The sequence below is a fragment of the Ornithorhynchus anatinus genome, chromosome 5 (assembly GCF_004115215.2).
Source record: "Ornithorhynchus anatinus isolate Pmale09 chromosome 5, mOrnAna1.pri.v4, whole genome shotgun sequence".
Classification (NCBI taxonomy): Eukaryota; Metazoa; Chordata; class Mammalia; order Monotremata; family Ornithorhynchidae; genus Ornithorhynchus; species Ornithorhynchus anatinus.
The window spans coordinates 69,665,360-69,689,005 of record NC_041732.1 but is presented as its reverse complement, the minus strand read 5'-3'; the positions used below and the strand labels follow the sequence as shown (position 1 = coordinate 69,689,005).

The 23,646-nt window shown below is 41.4% G+C and overlaps 1 protein-coding gene across 6 annotated transcripts in view; it reads right to left on the bottom strand.

Annotated features, from left to right (window-relative positions):
- The window catches only part of RERE (arginine-glutamic acid dipeptide repeats), a 517,539-nt gene that overhangs the window by 405,236 nt on the left and 88,657 nt on the right, over positions 1–23,646 (bottom strand). The window contains exon 1 of one of the 6 annotated variants that reach the window (XM_029066879.2): positions 13,175–13,278. The exons of the other annotated variants lie outside the window; for them this stretch is intronic. The gene's annotated coding sequence lies outside the window, so the exon portion shown is untranslated. Of the gene's footprint in view, positions 1–13,174; positions 13,279–23,646 lie in introns of those variants that run through there. 6 annotated transcript variants of the gene reach the window in all.

Here is a 23,646-nt window from a genome sequence, read left to right as displayed (position 1 = left end):
TTACTAATTTAAGCATTGTTGAAAGACTGACTGGATGGGGGTGAGAAAGGGTTAGCAATGTCTCTGCTGAAAATCTCCACTCCTAGGAAGTTGGTTGAGAATACAGACTGGAGAGTTTGCTCCCCACAAGACACAATACTGGGTAAAAGTTGTACATTTTTGTTAAAACAACACACGTTAATTTCTAAAGTTTAGTGACTGTCAACCAGAGATCCAAACCTTTCGTGTGAAGGGCCAAACAAGAAAATCTGTAAACACTCTTTTACACTTGATCTTTTCCTCTTCAATTTTCTCTTCTCTGAATACAAGATTGCCACACAGGGAAGCCAGAGCTGTCTCCAGAATGGAGTGCTCCCAGTTGGTGGTAGAACAACACAATACCCCCCTCCACGCCACAGCAGACAGGTTTTCACCTTTGAAACCCCGCAGGCACTGAGTTTAGAATTTGAGAGAGATCAGGAAATACTGGGCCATTCTAGGAACGACTTTAAACACAAGAGCTAATGAAACAAGAGGAAAGGGAAAGGAGGAAAGGAGAGAAAGATGAATGACCAAACGGAGATTTTCACACCACAAGCCCCAAATAACAAAGAAGTGAAAAGCAGCATGGCCTAGTAGCAAGAGCATGGGCTTGGGAGTCAGAGGTCGTGGGTTCTAATCCCTGCTCCGCCGCTTTGGGCAAGTCACTTAACTTCTCTGTGCCTCAGTTACCTCATCTGGAAAATGGGGATTAAGACCGTGAGGCCCACGTGGGACAACCTGATGACCTTGCATCCCCTCCAGCGCTTAGAACAGTGCTTCGCACATAGTACCTGCTTAACAAATGCCATCATTATTATTATTAACTTCTCTGTGCCATAGTTACCTCATCTGTAAAATGGGGATTGAGACTGTGGGCCCTTCGTGGGGCAACCTGATTACCCTGAATCTACCCCAGTGCTTAGAACAGTGTTTGGCACATAGTAAGTGCTTAACAAATACCATCAACATCATCATCAACAAAAAATACCCTCAAAGTAACCCAGTCTACAGCTTCGGCGATACAGCTCTCCCATGTAGTTTTGAACTCCACTCCAAGAAGTCCAGCTCAGGGTTTCGCAGCAACCTCCAATTTATCAAAACAACCCTGTCATGTTGAGTACCATTAACAGATAATGAAAGGAGACAACGGATGCAGTTACAAGCAAAGTACTCCGTATTCAACAGGCCTAAGCATGCAGCCTAGTGAGCTGACATCTGACTTTATTCTAATAATTATAATTAAACACAAAACCCAGTTAAAGTAGCATTAAGGCTATGACACATAGCCACAGAAACTGGGAAATTCAAAATTGAAGCCGGGTAAATCTAATGCTGGCAGAGAATGGCCCAGAAAGACCAGCCCTTAACTTGGAACAATCATTTTACCCTATCTGGATGTCTCATCTGAAAGGCTCTCCGACGCCTGACGTTGGAACAAAGCTAAATACCAAGTAGGTTATTTCCCAAGAACTGTAACACTCACTACTGAGCTCACCGTTCAGAAGGTATTCATGAAAAGAACAATGGTAGCAATATTAACCTAAAAAAAACTATACTTCAGTTCATTCAAACCTCAAGATCTACTAAGATAAGATAACCAACATTCCTTCCGATAGTATTATCTACTATGATCTATCAGGTAACCACATATTTTGATCCGAATAGGTTTTACTCACTCAACTGTCAAAATGCCAAAGGAAGAGCTGTTCTGATCTTTCTAGATAAATACACCGAGCAAGCACAGTAAGCAAACCACCACAGACTTGATTTATCCAATAGATGGCATTGGTACTTTATTTCTTCCCACACTGACATCCCAGAAGAAGTACACAAGCCTCAAGTTTGCATCAAGAGGTTGTGTGCTGCGCTTTGTGTGATTTTGATGGAGAAATCACTTGGAATAAACCCTTTTCTCTTAATTCACTAATCAATGAACTGGTGGTCTTGCTTAGCACTCACTGTATGCAGAGCACTGTACTAAGCACTTAAGGTAATACTAATAATAATGATTATGGTATTTGCTAAGTGTTTACTATGTGCAGGGCACTATATTAAGTGCTGGGGTAGATACAAGCAAATCGAGTTGGACACAGTCCCTGTCCCACGTGGGGCTCACAGCCTCAATCCTCATTTTACAGATGAGGTAACTGAGGCATAGAGAATAATAATGATGGTATTTGTTAAGCGCTTAATAAATACCATCATTAATTATGTGCCAAACACCATCCTAAGCACTGGGGTAGATACAGGGTAATCAGGTTTTCCCATGTGGGACTCACATTTTTAATCCCCACTTTACAGATGAGGTAACTGAGGCACAGAGAAGTTAAATGACTTGCCCAAGGTCACACAGCAGATAAATGGTGGTCAGGATTAGAACCCATGACCTTCTGACTCCTAGGCCCGTGATCTATCCATTACACCATGCTGCTTCTGCTTCTGTAGTAGGTACTGCAGGCTAATTGATCAAGATGGCATTTTACGCATATTTTGACTAGACTGGCACATACAGAATATTTTCAAACTTGAGTATTTTCTTCATTTCAAGGAGGAAGCCGAGCAGCTTGCTTTTTGCAATGGGTGCAACACCCTTAGGGACATTAAAGGAAACAGCAACCCCTCCAGCAGAGCAATAGAGCAGGAGTCAAGGTGGCACATTTGAGGTGTGAACAGGGCACACCCAGGACACACACACCCAGATCTCTTTTAGGATGAGTCCTGGGATTACCAGGCCGGGTGAAATATTCACTGGGGCCTCGGGGATTGGAAGAAGAGAAAAGGTCACTGCCAACCACCCCCATCTGCAAAAACATCAAGGCACAACCTGGGAAAAGTTGCTATATCAACTGCACTTCCCTCTCTGCAGCCTAAAAAAAAAGGCTGAGTCATTTTCAAGTAGAAGAGGTGTGCACAAACTCCCATTTATACTCCCTACTACATAAGTATAAGGGTTCAAAAGTGAAATTTCAGGTCTTCACAGAACTGAAATAGCCTACAGAAATAACTCTTCCTCTAAGCACCTAAGCAAAGCACATTGGCCAGTTAAAGGTACTTAAACTTCCAATAAACCATAACCTCAGTCTCAGGATTTTGGACAAACCTAACCCTGAACATTCCAAGAATTCATCTGGCTGTAAATGCTACCTGGTATTGGGAAATGGAATGCAATATTTTCACAGCCAGGAGGAATGTTCAAGACAGATCCATTTCTGTTAACATAGAGATACAGATCATTTGCATATGCATGCAAATGCATAAATGGATAGCAAAGTGCAAATATAAAATGTTAACACTTTCCCTTCTAAAGGAAGGGAAAAGGACAAAGCTAAATTCTAAAGATAAAGATGAAAACAGCTAGGGAATCCACTTGCAGAATGTAAAAGAACTGTAAAAGAATTCCAAAACACCCCTTAGCTTTTCAAAACGACTGGGTAAATTACTGCCCTTTAACAATACCTGGCTGATCATTAATTCATACATTCCCAAGCTTTAAATCATCTTTAAACAAGATCAGTTTCAAGTTAAGCTCACACTTTCACATGAATTAAAAGAATAACTTTACTCATGATTGACCAGTAGATTATGTATATTCCTGACAGGCAAGCAGTTAGTTACAAATTTACTCACCCAGTCTTGCCCTTGTCACTTTGGAGCACTTTGGCGATGTAAAAATTCAAAACCTCAAATCAATTATTATTGCTAATTGATAATAATAATAATGGGTATTTGTTAAGGGCTTACCATGTTGCAGGCACTGTACTAAGCACTGTGGTGGATACATGCAAATTGAGTTGGAGACAGTCCTTTGTCCCACATGGGGCTCACAGTCTTAATCCCTGTTTGACAGATTAAGCATCAAAAGTAACATCTTTCTGATTTTAAAATGTACTCTGTACTGAAACCAGAAGATTTAGTTTGACCCACTTGGAAAATGATAGTCATGACTATTGAATAGTCATGTTACTCAAGGGCTGGGTTTTTCAATTTATAGTGCCTAGAGTTGAGGGACAATATGAAATGCATCTCTGGATATCTGGTACAACACTGAAGCCCCAGTGGGCCTCTCAGCAAATGTTAACTGATGTTGCTGACGGTATTATTCATGGGTCAGGATTTCTTCTAACACAGTAATCCCGAACCAGCTGTTGAAGTTTAGCTGGAACTTCATCTGGGCTTTCAGCCCAGGTTTATTTTTGTTTTCAATTGGGTTCTGAATTGGGAGGGACGGTGTGGGAGGGGGAAAACAGGAATATTACAGAAGCACAGCCCAAGAAAACCAGCTACTGTAAAAAGAACTACTTTCCAAAAGGACACACACAAATAACACAAATAAAAGCATTTGGAGAACTAATTGGGGATGTGTCCACAGAGTAACATTTACACAACAAACCGTCACAGTTCAGCGTTATCTGTAAGATTCCCAATTCTGAGAGAACAATGAACAAGTGTGTTGCAATATTCAGACAACACAAAGAGAGCTATGGGGTGAGGTGGGTGTAATTTTCCCCTTCAAGCCACAAACAAATATCTCTCCAAAACTTAGCAACAGAGCTTACTAATAAGAGTTAAAGACTAAGCTCCTTGTGGGCAGGGAAAGTGCCTGCCAACTCTGCTATACTGTGTTCTTCCAAGAGCTTAGCAAAATGCTCTGCACACAGTAAGCAGTCAATAAATGTGATTGACTGATACACTGTCTTTTGTTTACATACATTGTCTTAAACAAAAGGAGTCAAAGTCTGTCTACCATTTTTTACCCTTTTAAAGGCATCAGAGATAAGATTGGGGACCACCCATTCGGACAGACTGACCTATAGCAAAATAAGTAACAGTGCCTGCGAAACCAGACTTACAGGTAGGTGCGGTCAGCCCCACTGACGTGCCAGGGGCAGATCAGTCAGTTATAAATTCCTGGAGTCCACTTGCCTGCACTGTAAATGTGGACTATGTCCTTTTATTAAAAGTTTCACACTTCACACTTCGCAGATTAAAAAAAAAAACCCACAAAAAAACTCTCATTCAGTAACAACAACAAAAATGTATTTTCTTGCTTGGGTTCTCAATTAGCAACTCGAGGATTTCCCAGAATAGTACAGATTACTAGAAATTTCCCTTCTGCAGAAGCCAATTTATTCCCACAGGAGGGATACTTGACACACCGACATTCACGAGCACACCTCCCTTGCAATATTTATGCTGGATCAACATGGTCGGGGCACGGTCCTCTGGGCACAGTGATCTCTACATGGGGAGACTGTGAGGTGTGTGCAACCCCATCAAGGTTGTGAGCCTTGAAAAAAGCCTTCAAGCAGCTGAAGTGCCACTGTAGGAAGAAGAATGCTTTAAACAAATAAAAAAAGTGGCATTTTCACTGGCAGCTCAAAACTCACTAGAGATCAAGCTGGATAGATGAAGCTATAGTTCCAAGACAATTGTATTTTGAAAGGACAAAAAACAGTCTGGAAAGAGAGATCTCTCCCTCAGTGAAGCGTTGTGGGCAAAATGACAAAGAGGGTCATGTGGATGAATGAGCTGAGGAATTCAGGGAGCTGGCAGGATGTTTAAGATGAGGTCCCTTACGTACTTAGATATCTACTAAATGTAATAAATTCAGTTGGGGATCTGGCCAAGTTGCTAGGAAGCAACTTGTGAGAAAAGACTTAACTCAAAAACCCAGCTGGAATCTTCACAGCAAGAAATCAAAACATTATCCAGGCTGGATAGATATTGCAGCAAAGATAATGTTTGCAAATCAGAAACATTAGCTTACCTGCTCTTGTTTCTTTCAGATGTTTCCTTTGCTACAGCACCCAATCCAGAAGCTAAATAGCTTTCTCATCCAGAAAAAAAATCTACTCTGGGAAAAAAATTGGTCTTTGAATGAATAATATTAAAATTACAATTAATGTTTTCCAAAGTTCAGCCAACTTTCTGCTTCAAAACCACTGCTTCCCTCTGAAACTTTCATTTAAAACACACACACAGAGTCTATATATTTGATGAAACAAAATATAAAACCACATTGAAAGGAATTTCCAATTCAACTCAGGTTTCTGTCGGATCACAAAATACAAACCTATGAAATTCAGCAGGAGCTTGATTTCAACTAAGGCTTCTAGAAAAATATTTGGGGTGCTCTGCTCTGCACCCCAAACACAACTTACTAAGGAAGACTTGTGAACTTTTTTATCATTTAAGTAATTCTAACAATAAAAGCTAAACCACCAATCTCCCCCCTCCCATCTTCAGGGTAGGTTAACTCTAGGAATGGAAAATATGATACTCCTATCAGCAGGCTCTGGTATGTTTAAACTATTATAATGTAAAGCATGCTCATTCTCACAAGTGAAAGGAAATGACTGCCAAATGCTTCCTTTACAATCTTTCCAGAATAGGAAAGATCCTTTAATGTGAGATTTTCCTGACATTCCAAATGTAGCAGACACTGAACAAACAGAGACGCATTAAGAGCTGCTGTGGCTCTATTATCTTTTATTGAAGGCCTAGCAAAGATCAGAAATGAGACCAGAGCTATTTACATTTTTGGTGCATTAATCACTTTTATGTTCAAGGGCTTTAGAAAATTCAATAGACTTTTTTTTCAAATGACAATAACCACAGGATGTGACCATAGCTATATTAATCTTTTTCTCAGGAGGGTCAGATAAGCTTTAAAAACAGGAAGCCTGTGCTATAAGGTTGAGAAATGTTTAACAGTCTATGACTGTTTGGATACAGTTTGGGACAATAGTAGGTTTTTTCCTCCCAATCTTGAATTTCTCTTCCTGGAAGAAAGGCCATGAAGGCGGGTTAGCAATTGGAAAAGTGTGATTTTAAGAAACTAGATTGCAGGGGAAAAAAAAACTGAATTTCAAAATCTTAACAGAGGACAGCTTATAAGTGGGAATCTAGAATTTATTAGGAGCAGTGTGGTCTAGCAGAACCAGCATGAGCCTGGAAGTCAAAGAACCTGAGTTTGAATCCCCACTCCAAATCCTCGCTCCACCAGTAGCCTGTTGTGTGACCTTACGCAAGTCAGTTTACTTCTCTGTGCCCCAGTTTCCTCATCCATAAAATGGCGATTAAATACCTGTTTTCTCTCACCCTTAGACTGTGAGCCCCGTGTGGGATAGGGACTGTGTGCAACCTGATTAACTGGTATCTATCTACCCCAGTGTTTACAAGAGTGTGTGTGACACAGTATGTGCTTAACAAATGCAATAATTATAATGATAATATACTTTCAAAAGGATTAAAGCAAGATGGTTTACTTTTTGTGACAATATATAAGGTCACAAAAGAAATCATGGTGATACCCAATAACCTTCTAAATATAAGAATTGCCTCTAGCCAAAGTATATTCATTTTCTACTAATCAACACCACTCTTTTAGATCACTTTGCTTAAATCAGTCATTGCATTAAAAAGTTGAGCAAACTACATCTTTCCTCCAGGCAGATATGCCCCTAAAAATCATAAGTGACTCATATTAACAATCAAATCTTTTATTCCTCATGAAAAAAGGCTAGCTTTCTGCTTTGAAGAGCAGGGCAAAGAGATCAATTTAAATCTGTACCCTTCAGAGTATCACATCTAACAGCAGACGTAGATTTTACTTCAACAAATCGGATCTGATACTTCCATTTATCATCCTGAGATTAAAAGGGGAAAAAAAAGCCAAATATATTTTATTTTAGGGTTTATCTATCAGGAAATCGTTAACAGTAAAAGTTTGTCATTAGTAGAATCGACCAGACAATAATAAAAGTTAAATTTTTTATCATGAAAAACATTTAACTACCAAACATCCTCCTCCCTATTGATGTCAATTTATCATCCCTCTGGCCTCTATTAACATTGCTTGGTGAATTAGGTTGGGTAGCATATATTATGAAGATGAGGGTTAAAAAAAATCACAAAGTGCTATTATCCAGCCAAATGTTTGCTTGTTTACTCTGGGATGTGTCAAGAAGGAACCAATTGAGAAGGATTTGTATTTTCTATTGATGGTTGTAATTAAACCATTTTTTTTAATTTTACTTGGCCAATATTCCCACAAGGTTATTTTATAAATTGAGCAGAATGACCTTTCTCAAAATTTCTCAATAAAATCACACTCATCTGGGGCCTGTTTGATTTATTTTCTCTTTAGAATGAATCTTAAGCCCCATTGACTTTCAATATGGGGCTGTGTTCTTAGGGAAGCAGCATGGCCTAGTGGAAAGAGCTTAGGAATGGGAGTCAGAAGACCTGGACTTTCTTCCCAGCTCTGTGAGGTGCCTGCTGTGTGGCCTTGGGCAATTACTTAACTTCACTGTACCTTAGTTATCTCATCTATAAAATGGGGATTCGATACCTGTCCTCCCTCCTACTTCGAATGTGAGCCCCACGAGGAACAGAAACTGTCTGACTTGATTATCCTGTATCTACTCCAGTGCTTAGCATATATTAAACACTAAATGAACACCCCAATTATTATTACTATTACAGAACTCACATTAAGGAAATCTTGCATTGTAATAGTCACCTTCTGTTCAACATCACACGCATCCCTCCAACTGTTTCTCCTGACACCACGCTGTACTGTCTCCAGACAGACATGCACTGATAAGACACTATTCCTTAATTCTGCCAAAACATTCTAGCCAAAGGGCATGGTGAAGACCTGTGCTGAAGGCAGAACTGACATTAGTCGCCTAAAATAAAATCAAACACTTCAACAAAGACTAAACTTCCCCTGCCTGTCCCCAGTCACCTTTCTTTATGATCTGACAGAACAAAAATTTAGCCCTTAAAGACCCTCTTGGTCAAGGATTTTGGTTTTTTCCCACTGAGAGAGAAGGGGAGCAAACACTGCAAGACCTTAAAGTAGTTCAGCATCATTTACAGCTGTTGGGTGGGACAAAGGTCCCTCTGGACCATTTCAAGGAGGGCTGGGGGTGTGGCAGGCTTTCACCCAATGGGGATGAGGATCAGACCCCAGGCCTAAGTCACTTCTCTGGGAGCACCATTTTTAGTAGAACCCATTCTAAATATACCATCAGCAGCATCCTGCAGAGTGTACATATTCACAAAAAGGACCAAAGGAGAAACCTTCCCAGAGGTGAAAATCTCTGTAAGGGAACCATGCTTCAGTAAACTCCACGACTGAACTATGCCGCTAATTCAACAAGGGCATATCCAACTTTAAGGAAGGACAGTTACAATGTCAGATGCCCGATTTCATAATTTGATTCCTCGCTAACCCAAATATGTAACTTGCCTCTTCTTTAATATGTTACCTCTTTTCCTTGCCAACCCCAGTAGGGGAACCTGAGCAAAGAAATAAGCAAAGTCCTGATGCCCTAGGAATTATAAATTGTGACAGGGAGCTAAAAGGGGGACATTTCTCTTTTTCTCTAATCCACTTTTCTGGGAAACTTTGGTTTCTAAGGAGTATTCTGGGGACTTTGTAGGGATGCCTTGAAAACATACACTAAGGATTATTATTGTTATTATTATATCAATAACAATATTTGTTAAGCACTCGAGATATGCCAAGCACCAGGGCAGATTTAAGATCATCAAATCGGACAGAGTCCCTGTCCTATATGGCTAAGAAGAGAGAATAGATATTTAATCCCCCTTTTACAGATGAGGAAATGGAAGCACAGAGAAGTGAAATGAGTTGCTCAAAATGACATGGCAGGCAAGAGGTGGAGCCAGGATTAGAATCCAGGTCCCCTGATTCCCCAGGTCCAAGGTCTTTTCACTAGGCCATGGTGCTTCATTCACTATGAATGTCCACTCTCCAGCCTCCAAAAAGACCATCAGAGTAAGAACTGAGCACTGTTTCAGGAACTTGGGAACTTGCCAAAAGAAATAGAAGATACTGTGCCTGCCCTTAAAAGATCTTGCCATCTAATGAGGGAGTCAGGCAGATAAAAATCACAAACACAACAGGAAAGAGTAAAAGCAGAGACACAATGGATAAAAACAAAAGAAGGGGGAAAAAAGAGTAAATAGACACATAGGAGGGCAGGGAATGGATCAGCTAGTTCTGTTGTACTCACCCAGGATCTTAGAACTGTTCCTTGCACGTAGTAAGTGCTCAATAAATACCCTTGATTGATGTGAGTATTAAGGATAGCTAATAGGATGACATGATTAGGGAAAAATTAGTTGGGTGATGCCTTTTGGAGAAGGGGGCATTTTAGAAGGTCTTTGAAGGTAGAGAGGAAAGGGCTTTTCTAAGTCTGAGGAGGGAAGGGAGGTCCACTCAGGTGGGAGGATGTTCACACAATGAGCTGGAGATGGGAGAGTTAAGAGTGACCTACAGTAGGGTGATCAGCTTATCCAAAATGTGTGAACTGGGGTGTAAGGGAGGAAGGAGTGGAAAAGTAAGGAGACACCTGGTGGAAAGCCTGAAATTTAAAGCCACAGTCTGGGCTACATGACAAGACCAACAGGTGAAGGCAGTGCTTTTTTACCCCTCAGAAAAATGTTACAGAAATGTTGACTTCTTGGTCTAAACCCATCACTTAGCCTTCCCATCAGGGTGCAGGTAGTTGGTTCCACAACCTCAGTGACCTGAGTTGAACTGAAGACTCTGAATAGCTATTTAGACTGGGTAGGTTCTTAAAAACTTACCTTCTTCTCCCTACTTCTTAACTTTTCCTACCCTAGAAAATTGCTCATTCACTTTTAGACTGGGAGACTGTTGTTGGGCAGGGACTGGAGAAGCAGTGTGGCTCAGGGGAAAGAGCCCAGGCTTGGGAGTCAGAGGTCATGGGTTCGAAACCTGGCTCTGCCACTTGTCAGCTGTGTGACTATGGGCAAGTCACTTCACTTCTCTGTGTCTCAGTTAACCTCATCTGTAAAATGGGGATTGAGACTGTGAGCCTCATGAGGGACAACCTGATTACCCTGTATCTACTCCAGCCCTTAGAACAGTGCTCTGCACATAGTAAGCGCTTAACAAATACCAACATTATTATTATTATCTGTTGCTGAACTGTACATTCCAAGCGCTTAGTACAGTTCTCTGCACACAGTAAGCACTCAAGAATTACAAGTGAACTAATCAATGAACTTAATATATATGTTGTAAGTTGCCATCTTTCATGTATTGGGCAACTATTGCCAAATTTGCACACAATAAAACTAAAACTGGTTTCCCTGAAAACAAACACACACACTCTTACTCTCTTTCTCTCTCTCCCTCTTCTTTTCGGCACCACCTTTTCCAGGCTTGCTTTCAAATCAACCAAAAGCAGAATCCCAAATGGGCACCACAACATAAACTTGTTTCCACATATGCATTTATGCAGCCTTGAATTTCTAGCTCTCAAGTGGAGCACTTAGGCAAGTCTTCTTTCTGATCTAGAGACCCTTTGGTGGATCACTGCTGGCTGGGGAGGCTGGGAACTTCAGCGTTCCCCATATCGTGGGCCCAGCTACCAGCCAGCCTGGGCTAAGGAGACTGTCAACAATGTGTGGCTCAAGGTTTGACTGGATCTGGAGGAGTCATTCATTCATTCAATCATATTTATGAGTGCTTACTGTGTGCAAAGCACCATACTAAGTGCTTGAAAAGTACAATACAGCAATAGAGACAATTCCTGCCTACAAGAGGCTTACAATCTAGAAAGGAGACACACATCAAAACAAACAGGCCTCAATATAATGCTATTTATCAATCAGGTGGACCTACTGATGTCAAGGAAGCTAAGATTGTCTTAGTTATGAAGTACCAAGAGAGGGATATGGCTCCAGAAACTTAGTTTTTTTGGGCTAGAGCAAATCCTTACATTTGCCTGCTTAGATTGTGAGCCCTGTGTGGAACAGAGACTGTGTTTGACCTGATTATCTTCTATCTTCCCCAGCAATTAGATCAATGCTTGGCACAAAGTAAGTGCATAACAAATACGATTATTATTATTATTATCAGCAGCATGGCCTAGTGCATAAAGAATGGGTCCAGGAGTCAGAAGGACACGGGTTCTAATCTCAGCTCTGCCACTTGTCAGCTGGATGACCAATGCCAAGTCACTTCACTTCTCTGTGCCTCAGTTACCTCATCTGTTAAATGGGGACTAAAACTGAGAGATCCATGTGGGACAGGGACTGTGTCCAACCCAATTTGCTAGTATCGATCCCAGTGTTTAGTACAGTGCCTAGAACATAAGAAGCACTTCACAAATACCATTACTATTATTATTACTAGTAATAATAATAATGATAATAATAAATCCTGGCTAGTCTATTGCCAAATCCAGCACAGCGTAGTGGATAGAACAGGGGTCTGGGAGTCAGAAGGTTATGGGCTCTAATCCCGGCTCTGCCCTTTGTCTTCTGTGTGACCTTGGGCAAGTCATTTCACTTCTCTGTGCCTCAGTAACCTCATCTGTGAAATGGGGGTTGAGACTGGGAGCCCCACTTGGGACAAGGGACTGTGTCCAACCCAATTTGGTTATATCCATCCCAGCACGTAGTACAATGTCTGGTACGTGTCAGCATTTGACAAATACTATTATTATTATTATCATTATTAAATCCATCCTGTTCTTCATTCAAAGAAACTCAGATGTGACCCTTCCTTTCCACCCAAACCACAGCCACTCCACTCCCAAATCTATAACTGCCACCAGCACATGGATTATCTTCCTGAAGTGTCACCCACTTCTCAGCTCCTCAAAAACTCCCCTGGCTCCCTGGTTCCTCCTTTCCTCTGCATCATGCAAAAACCTTTCCCAGTTGACCTTAACGGCTCTCTACCAATTCACCTCACCTAACTGCTCTCTTTACTTGCTCCTCTCTAACCTACTCCTTTCAATTGATCGATTTATCGGTGGTATTTTATCGAGCTCTTACTGTGCGTAGAAGCGCTTGGAATCCTGGGATCCTGGCCCACAAGGAGCTTACAGTCTATAAGGGGAGACAGATATTGAAACAAATTACAAATAGGGGAAAGAGTAGAGTATAAGGATATTTACCGAAGTGCTGTGGAGTTCCTCCCAAGCTCACTTGATAGCTCTACCTTGCTCTCAACTCTCCCTCCTCCATCCCCAGCTTAGAACTCCCTCCCACCGCAAATCAGGCCAACCACAGTCCTCCCCAAATTCAAAGCCCTCCTGAAAGCCCACTTCCTCCAACGTGCCTCTTCCGATTAATGTACCTTCAAGTCATCCCCGTGGCCTTGTTCCCTTCTTGCCTTGCTCCCTGTGGCAGGAAGGACCCAAACAAGTGTCAGTACACACCCTTCACAAAATGAAGAATGTTGGTTAAGCCGTGGTGGCTGCTGGAGCTGTGGCAGTTACTGCGGCTCTAACTGAAAGACTCTGAACCGCGAGGAGCCTGAAACTCCGTTCCTCTAGCCACACACCTTGCTGCTTATCTCTATTTTCTGCATTTCTCTTTCTGTCTAGTTGTTTTAGTTTTTTAACCGTTTCTCATCTCCTTTTGTGCCTGCTACCAGTCTCCTCACACCTCAGGGAATGGGCGCTATATCTAATTTTCAACTGTACATTCCTTTCTGCCACTTAGTAAAGTGCTTTCCCCACAGTAAGTGCTTAATAAACATTATCACTATTATCACTACTAATTCCCAGCATCCCAAATCATCTATTAGTGTATGTACTTATACCCATCCTCCACATATATGCGTATACACTTATTCAGTTGGACATTCAATATTTCATCCAATCGTATTTATTGAGCACTTACTGTGTGCACAATACACAATATTTACCTTGATTACTCTGTTTGCAAATACTTTTGTCTCCTTGGCTATTATGTAAGCTCCTTGTGGGCAGGGATTTTTTTTTTGGTACTTTCCAATCACTCAGTACAGTGAATTGCTCCCCATGGGTGATCGATAAATGCTATTTCTCCTTCTTCTCCTTCTCCTTTCCTTCCTCCTCTGACCACCACAAAGTTAAAGTTTGACTTTCCCCACATAAGTCGTGGTCAGAAAAGGAAATTTTCTATAAAGAAATTATTTCCAAAAATATGCTTTGTCCCTTGGTGATCCAACCAGTGGGCTTTTAACTCTGTTATTAACAGAGGTATGGGAACTCCCTTTCAGTGAGTTCATATGGGGAAAAGGAAAAAAAAAAAGAAAAAGAAAAAAAGCTCTGTGTAGAAAGTTACCACAACCTCAAGAAATTGAAAACCACTGCCCTAAGCAACTGATCAGAAGCACATACAAAACCAAATTAGAAACTGGCTTTGGGTGGGACTCGGGAAGTGCTTTTTGGTTTACGTGGGATGGCTTTTAGGTGGGTTCATGTTCCCCAGAGGGCTCTAAACTCTTCTTCCATCACATCTTTTCATTCAAAGATTCCAAGATGCTCTTGGCTGAACAGCTGGCGGGCCTCAGTTTGAACTTTCAAATTCAGACTGCGGACAGCTTCTGAATTTCAAATATCTGCTTCAAAATGAGTCTTTGCTAGATTTTCTGTATTCACTCTCCTCAGTGTAATTCCCTTCCGCAAGAAACAAACCGAGGCATTCTGTGGAAAGCACATGCTGAACCACATACGCGAATCAAATGCCAACTGCTAATTCTTGAAAACATTTGAATATCTTACGAGAGCTTACAGGTTTAAGAGACAGGAAACAAAGCTGTACAGTGCACCGATGGGGTCAATTTCCCCTCTGCATTAATGCCGAGACCTCTACAGAAGGGGGAAAAAAAAGAATTCACTAAAAGGCCTTATCCATTTACTCGCTGGGGTGGTTTGATTTTTCTGATGAGCAGGATCTTAGTGCTTCAGAACCTCAAACAGCCCAACGGTACTAAACATACTGTTAGAGGCCAACAAGGCAGCCAGTCTTGGGTTGTTGGTTTTTTTTTGTTGTTGTTTTGTTTTGTTTTATCTTTACTAGTTGCACGCATCTGGCTTGGAATTCCTTGGGAAATAGTTCATCAGAATTCAGGTTGAGCTGTGTGGCGCCACCTGCTGGTAGGAGCCTTGAAAGACATCTGCAGTGAAATCCAGCCATTCACTACATAATAAAAATAATAATAATAATAATAATAATGGTATTTGTTAAGCGCTTACTATGTGCCAAGCACTGTTTTAAGAGCTGGGGTAGATAAAAGGTAAGCAGGCTGTCCCACGTGGGACTCACAGTCATTCCCCATTTTACAGAGGAGGTAACTGAGACACAGAGAAGTTGAGCGACTTGCCCCACGTCACACAGCTAATAAGTGGCGGAGCTGGGGTTAGAACCCACGACCTCTGCCTCCTAAGCCCATGCTCTTTCCACTAAGCCAGGGTGCGTCTATGACAGAAGGGGTAGAAATGTCACAAAAGAGCCCCTAAGGTGCCTAAATCGATTATTTAATGGCTTCAAATTTTCTCTAGATGACTGACACGTATGTAAATTATCAAGAGATATGCTTATAAATTAAACCTTCAAAAACGGTACCTGTATTCCTAACATTGAGGGTTTTTTTTAATCTATTTGCAACGTTTCAAAGGATTATTAAAAGGACATGCTTTATGACTAAATGGGCCACATTCTCCTTAATCAGTTAAGAGGGATAAAAACAGGATAAACTGGGTTGGGGGAGAGGGATGTGGCAAGCAATTACAAGCATTCTGCAAGGTAATCATTCAATTGTGTAACAGTTGAATTTTTCAGAACCACCTGAACCCAAAGCCTAGTCTTTGTTTAGAGGACTGACAAACAAACTGTTGAATCTTAATGCCAGTGTTTTGTCAATAAAAAATTCTTCCTGTAGACTTCACAACTTCATTAATAATCCACTAAAAAGACCTAAATTAAAGCTTGGCGAGCATTTCTTTGGGGAAACAAAATCTGCTTCTGGATTAGAAGAGCTCAATGTGCCAAGAGTAGCAAATTAAGCTGTGAAAACACATTTTAAAAGGTTACACTTTAGAAAGTATTCAGTGCCTGAAATAAAGGTATCATTAGGCAGCGACAGAACAAACACGGAGGTACCTATTTCATTTCGGTTTTAACTTGCAGCCTGTCAGATTTCAGATAAGGTAATTTTACTTAGACCACCAAGGGCTGATAAAAGAACCTCGGAATGAAGACAAAACTACAGGTAAACACACACACGCCCTTCCCCACCCCGCCCCCTTATCCACTAGAAGGTGACTTTAATGGATCCAATTTTTTCAGCAATAAAGGAGGAAAAAAAAACCCACAATATCAAATAATTCACATAGAAACTGCCATTGTGCTGGCTGTATTATGTGTGTTTAGCTTCTATGGGAATGCTGACATGTGTACTGCAAGTCTTGATTGAAGAGTCAATTAAGTAGTGGGAAAGTGCTTACAGCAAAAATTTAAACTAAAAATAATCCATTTACAGGAGAGCAGTACAAGGAAAGCTGGCTAAACTATAATCAAAGTCTGTATTTCTAGTTTCAATAGTAAACACAGTTGTTAAGAGTGGTTAACACACAAGACCATAACTGCATGCAATTTCAAGGAAGAAACATCTGTTTTGCCAACAGTATCCTTGTTATATCCGCCACGTCGGTGTGTGAGTAGGCATGTGTACCCATCTCTATCTCTCCCTTCCCTTTCCTCTCTCCTCTTTCTCTCTGTCACACACACACAAACATTTTCACCCTAGACAGTGTTAAGATCTCCTTCCCAATTCCTAAAATTACAAATTCGAAAAGTGTGATGTTTACAAGCAATTTACTGGTTTTCCAAAAGCAAGTTTAGTCAACAATTCATACCCTGGATAAACTCCTTCCTCTCTACCATCTCAGCCAGCCAGATGAGGAGTTTCCTTCCTTCTACCACACTGAGCAGAAATGGCAGAGCTGAATTAATCGTCCAAGGGGAAAAAAAAGTTTTTTAAATTTTAATGTAAAAAAGTTAAATTATGCATGGTACAAGCCAGTGATCTCTGTCCAGATCAGGGCACAAGTCAGTCAGAAAGAAAAAAAATCTCTAAAATCCTGAGTTAAGATGTCTACCTAATGCTTTGTCAGTACGTGAGGCTTTCTGTGGGATTTTTTTTTCTGCCGCATGATTTTTCTTCGAGGATGAGGAAGTATCCTCTAAGTCAGATGACCCTCACCTCTTTCGCTTGGAAAACAAAAAACAAAAAAAAGTGTAGCCCCACACATCCCATTTTCATCTGCAGCAGTCAGAGCCAACAGCCAATACAGCCAAGCACAGCCAGCTTACAACCAAAGGCCATGAAATTTACCCAATTGCATTCACGCTTTGGTGCCGGCCATTTGGCTTTAACTCTGGACTCTGCAACTGATCCGCTCTGTGATCTTGGGCAGGTTGTTTCATCTCCAAGCCTCAATCCTAACAGCTGTAAGATGAAATTCAAGAAAGTGTCTCCACAGCCCTCTGGGCTCCTTAAACAATAGGGTTTTACCAGCGCTGTTTTCTTCCTATTATTATTTCTATTAAAAGACTACATCATCTACCCAAACACAGGGAACAGGGACCCAAGTCAAATTCTCTTGGCTAATAAAAAATACTGTATACCAGAGTCACTGCCCATCTCAAAATTAAAGGCATCATTCAATTCTCCAGCTTTGTTTTGGTTTTGCTTTGTTTCAAGTTAGCACAAATGGACTATTGAATCAATACAGCTCTTCTATCTGCAACTGGGCAAGGACTGCTTTAACAGTGAACTCATTCATCCTTTCCCCTCCTCCCTTGGCCATTTCCCCCCATTATGAGAAGTACAATAGAGCCACACAACTGCTAAATAATGTCAGATAACTAATGTCTAAGCATCCTGGCAAGGCTTGTGATGGACTGGCGTGATCAATCACTAATTGAATCTTTTTGTTCTCCTTGTATGACCTTAAGGTACTATAAAAAAACTCAAAAGGTTCAAGGTCTTTTTTTTTAAATAAGGGAGGGAGGAAGGATCTGATATTATGTTCTAATCCAAATAAGAAGAGCAAGTAACAAGCAGAGTGGTCTAGTGGATAGAGCACAGGCTTAGGAGTCAGAAGGGGTTCTCATCCCAGCTCTGCCACTTGTCTGCTGGGTGACCTTGGACAAGTCACTTGAGTTGTCTGGGCCTCAGTTACTTCCTCTGTAAAAGAGAGATTAAGACCGTGAGCTTCATGTGGAACACGGACTCTGTCCAACCTGATTATCTTGCATCTACCTAAGGGCTTAGTTTAGTGCCTGGCACAAAGTAAGAATCTAACAAATATTGCTCCCCTCCCCCACAAACCCCGACCCTCCAAATCAAAAAAAATCCTGCACAACAGCAGCATATAAGGTTGCCACATAAGGGTGGTGAATTAAGTTTTCCTGACAAGTTGAATTCAGAATAAGAGTTTGAAACAAAATAAAGAGACTCAGGATCCAATCAATCAACTGTATTTATTGAGCGCTCACTGTGTGCAGAGGACTGTACTAATCAACTTCTCAGAATTTGGGAGTATCTACCTTAAAACACACCTTCTTCTGGCAGGGCTAAGCTGTAATCACATTTTTTCAATGGATAGGCAGTAGGGAGACTGGATCTTTACTAATAGTATTTCTCCCAATCAGACCACTTTCCTAAATCATCAGGGGTCTAACTCAGTATCATAACTGCAGGAATTCTAATTGTTTACTGGGTCATCTCAGTAAATCAAGTGAATCAGTGGTATTTATTGAGCACCTACTGTGTACAGAGCACTGTACTAAGTGCTGGGGAGAGTAAAATTCAGCAGAGGTGGTATTCATGTTGCCTGCCCACAAGGAGCTTACAGTCTAGAGGGGGGACAGACATTATTACAATAAAGTAGGGATTGATACATAAGTGCTTGGGCCTGAGAGTGGGGTGAATAATACTTAAAGGGCACAGATCTAAAAGTGCAGTATAGTTGTAAACATGATCTCTGCCCTCTAGGAGCTTTCAATCTAGTGGGGAGCTAACATTTCTATTCTTTGGGTAGCCTAGTAACTAAACCCACCTTTTCCTCTGCTCCCCCTTCCCTTCCCATCGCCCCCACTCGCTCCCTCTGCTCTACCCTCCTCCCCGCCCCACAGCACTTGTGTGTATATATGTACATATTTTTAATTATATTTATTTTATTAATGAGGAGATAGACTGTTGTGATAAGGAATGAGGATTTCATCATGCTTTTGCCTAATAACCAAAATAATGATAATTTTGGGATTTGCTAAGTGCTTACTATATATATGTCAAGCACTATGCTGAGCAATGGAGTAGATACCCTACACACAGATCAGACACAATTCCTGCCCCACATTTGGCTCACAGTCTAAGCAGAAGAGAGAATAAGTATCTTATGCCCATTTTTACAGATGAGGAAACTGAGGCACAGATAAGTGACTTGGCCAAGTTCACACAGCAGGCCAGTGCAGGAACCGGGTTAGAGCCGACATTCTCTTGCTGCCAAGGCCCACGCTTTGTTCTCTAGGCTGTGCTACCTGCACTTATTATGGCATCTCTCCTTTTATTTAAGGATAACAATAGAGAATAGCCACCCCTGCAATATGCCCCTTTTCTCAACCATCTATTTATTTACTGCTTTCCTTTTCTCCTGGGGTTAAACAAAAAATACAATTGCCATTTTCAGTGTCACCCATAAAGAAAGAGGTAGAGGAAGTGGTGGCCCCGTCTGTTTGGGTGTCGGTCCTAAAATGGCTTTGGCTCTAGTTTTTTCCAGCAGCCACATCTTTTCAAACATCAGAAGCCTCTCAGTGTAAAAAAAAAATACGAATTTTCTGTTGAAAATATAATTTCCCCTTAAAGACAGCTAGCACTTCAGAGTTGAAATTTTCCTCAAATGAGTTCACTGTAGAGAGCTGGGAATGGAGGTGGGGGAGGAGGGGTAGGTAGGAAGGCATGGGAAGCAGCGTGGCATAGTGGATAGAGCATGGGACTGGGACGGAGTCAGAGGTCGTGGGACCTAATCCCAACTCTGCCACTTGTTTGCTGTTTGACCTTGGGAATGTCACTGCCCTTCTCTGTGCCTCAGTTACCTCACCTGTAAAATGGGAATTGAGACTGTGAGGCCCCTGTGGAACAGGGGTTGTGTCCAACCCAATTTGCTTGTACCTACCCCAGTGCTTAGTATAGTGTCTGGCACATAGTAAGTACTTAACAAATGCCATAATTATTTGGAAAGCAGCAAGGCATAATGGAAAGAGCCCAGGCTTGGGAATCAGAGGATGTGGGTTCTAATCCTAGCTCTGCCACTTGTCTGCTGTGTGACCTTGGGCAAGCTATTTTATTTCTCTCTGCCTCACTTACCTCATCTGTAAAATGGGGATTTACGGCTGAGAGCCCCACGTGGGACAACCTTTTTACCTTGTAACTACCCCAACACTTAGTACATTGCTTGGCACACAGTAAGCCCTTAAATACCATAATAATAATAATAGCTATTATTATTAAGGCAGTAGGGGTATGAAGTAAAGTTTTATGCAAGTTCCCAAAAAGTTACATATACAGAAGCACTGAGTTACACATTGAGAAGTCAAGTAGAAAGAGCATAGGACTGGGAATCAAGAGGTCTGGGTTCTAATCCCAGCTGTACTGCCTGCCGGCTATGTGACTTTAGGCAAGTCACTTGAGTTCTCTATGAGTCAGTGTTCTCATCTGTAAAATGGGGACTAAATAACAATCCACAGAATTTATGGAGTGCCTATTGTACACAGAGCACTGGCCTAAGAATTTGGGAGAGAACAATAGGATAGGTAGAGGCGATTCTTGCCCTCAAAGGATTTACAATCCACAACCCTCTCCCTTCCCTTACACTAGGAGGCCTTGTGTTGGACAGGAAATGTGTCTGATTTGATTGTATCTACCCCAGCACTCAGCACAGGGCTTGGCATGTAGTAAATGACCAAAAATACCAACAATTATAACTATATAGCTTCACACACATGGTATTTATGAAATCATGTGGGCTAATACACATGGGCCTTCCAAATGAACAGAAAACTAAACTTAAAAAAAAAAAGACATTTCTCATGACTTACACAAGTGACCAAAAAAAAAAAAAAAGAGGATTCCATAGCTCAATGTGAAACGCAGATGCTGAACAGCTGGCATGACTGCAAGGACATGGGGCATATTTGGTAGCAGGCACAGCCTCCAGAAAGCTTCTTTTCCAACTTCGCCGTGCAGGACAATCACTTTGTAACATCAGCCACTCTTGGGCCTCCAAGAGCCTCTTATTCAAGAGGAAAGATTGCCAAGGAATGACTGGAAACACCCATTCAATTACCCAGAAACTCAGTATCATGCAAGAATAGCAACAGGAACATGTGGGCAGGGATCGCGTCTCCCAACTCGGTTGTGATATACCTCCCCAAGTTCATTCATTCAATAGTATTTACTGAGTGTTTACTATGTGCAGAGCACTGTACTAAGCACTTGGAATGTACAATTTGGCAACAGATAGAGAAAATCCCTGCCCAATGATAGGCTTACAGTCTAATCGTCCCAAGTGTTTACTATAGTAGTGTGAAGCAGCGTGGCGCAGTGGAAAGAGCACGGGCTTTGGAGTCAGGGCTCATGAGTTCGAATCCCAGCTCTGCCACTTGTCAGCTGTGTGACTGTGGGCAAGTCACTTAACTTCTCTGTGCCTCAGTTCCCTCATCTGTAAAATGGGGATTAAGTGTGAGCCCCACGTGGGACAACCTGATTCCCCTGTGTTTACCCCAGCGCTTAGAACAGTGCTCGGCACATAGTAAGCGCTTAACAAATACCAACATTATTATTATTATTATTATAGTGCTCAGAACACAGTAAGCAATTGATAAATTTAATGATTTACTTTTCTCCCTCCACTCTTCACGTTCACTTGGTATCTTACCAGCCATTATTCCTTTTCCTATCGAGCAATTAATCAACGGTATTTATTGAGCATTTACTGTGTGCCCAAGAACTGTGCTTAGCGTAGGTACAATACTCATTATGGGCATGGAACGTATACCAACTCTGTTCTACTGTACTCTTTCAAGGGCTTAATACAGTGCTCTGCACATAGTAAGAGCTCGATACGAACGATCGATTGAATGCAACACAGTGGGGTTGGGAGACACGTTCCTTGTCCGCCTTGGGAATTCCAAAAGCCAATGGTACATTTTTGTTACTTTTTTTATAGTATCTGTTAAGCGCTTACTTCAAAGCATTACTCAGGTCACCTCTCTTTCAGGAGGTCTTCCCCAATTAAAGCCTCTTTTTCCCAGCTTGCTCTCCCTTCTGTGTTACCTAGGCACTTCAATCTGTCACATTTGATAATTGCCCCACCCCCAATCCCACAGCACTTAATGATTATCTTTAAATTATATGCTATAAATTATTTATTTATTCATATTTATGTCTTTCTCCATCATAGACCGTAAACTTATTATGGGCAGTGGACACGTCTGCTAATTCTGTTATAGTGTACTCTCCCAAGTGCTTAGTACAGAACTCTGCACGTAGTAAGCGCTCAATAAATATGATTGATTGGTAAGTGCCAGGCACTGTACTAAGTGCTGGGGTAGACATAAGCTAATCAGATTGGACACAGTCCATATGCTCATTTTACAGATGAGGTAACTGAGACACAGAGAAGATAAGTGACTTTCCTAAGGTCACACAGCAGACAAGTGGCGGAGCCAGGATTAGAACCCAGGTCCTTCTGATTCCTTGCCCCATGCTCTATCCTCTAAGCCATTCTGCTTGTTTTGCCAATGATTCTAACATGTTGCAAAAATCAAGGCCTTATCCAAATGGATAACTCTTGAGGGGGCCATGCAGCCATATCAGTGTCATCAAATCGAATGTAAAGCAGATAATGGAAAATGAGGTTTGCGAACCAGTTGGGCAATTAACTAGCACGCCATTTATGTTACGGGAGCAGGTAAAGAAAAACAGTCCATTATCAAAATGTAAAGGGAAACAAAGGAAATGGGTTCGATTTGCACCACAGGCTGTCTAAATGTGCAATTCCAGTCTGCGCTCTTTGGGCATTCCATACACATCGTTCTGTCCATGAAGTGCACTGCTGCAGTCTTCGCCAACCAGGGCTCAGACCAACAACAAAAAATTCAGAAGTTGCTTGTTTATACATGAACTTTACTTAGTGAGTCAACCTAGGCCCCTCCTCATTCACCTCTCAAAACAAATTATCTCTTGACAGTGTCTGATAGGCAATGCTGGGCCAAGAATGGGTGCAGTGAATATTTATTTTCAACCCATTATTAATTGGGAAGCTGCATGGCCTAGCAGGAAGAGCAGACACCTGGGAGTCAAAGGACGTGGGTTCTAATTTTGATTCTGCCACTTGTCTATGTGACCTTGGGCAAATAACTTAACTTCTCTGTGCCTCAGTTACTTCATCTGTGAAATGGGGATTCAATATCTGTTCTTCCTCCTATTTAGCCTGGGAGCCCCATATGGGACAGTGACTGGGTCCAACCTGTCTTGTATCTACCCTAGCATTTAGTACAGTCCTTAGCCTGTAGTGAGCACTTAACAAGTATTACTAGTATTATTTTCATTATTATTATTAACCCAGCTATCAAGTGATCTGGTAGATTCAACTGAAATCTACCCTTTTGAAATCTCCCTACCCTATCTTAATGGCTTCTCACTTTTATGAGATTTAAATTGGCTAAGAAACTAAAAATAAAAGGAAGGGTCAGGGAAGCCCCCAGAAGGGG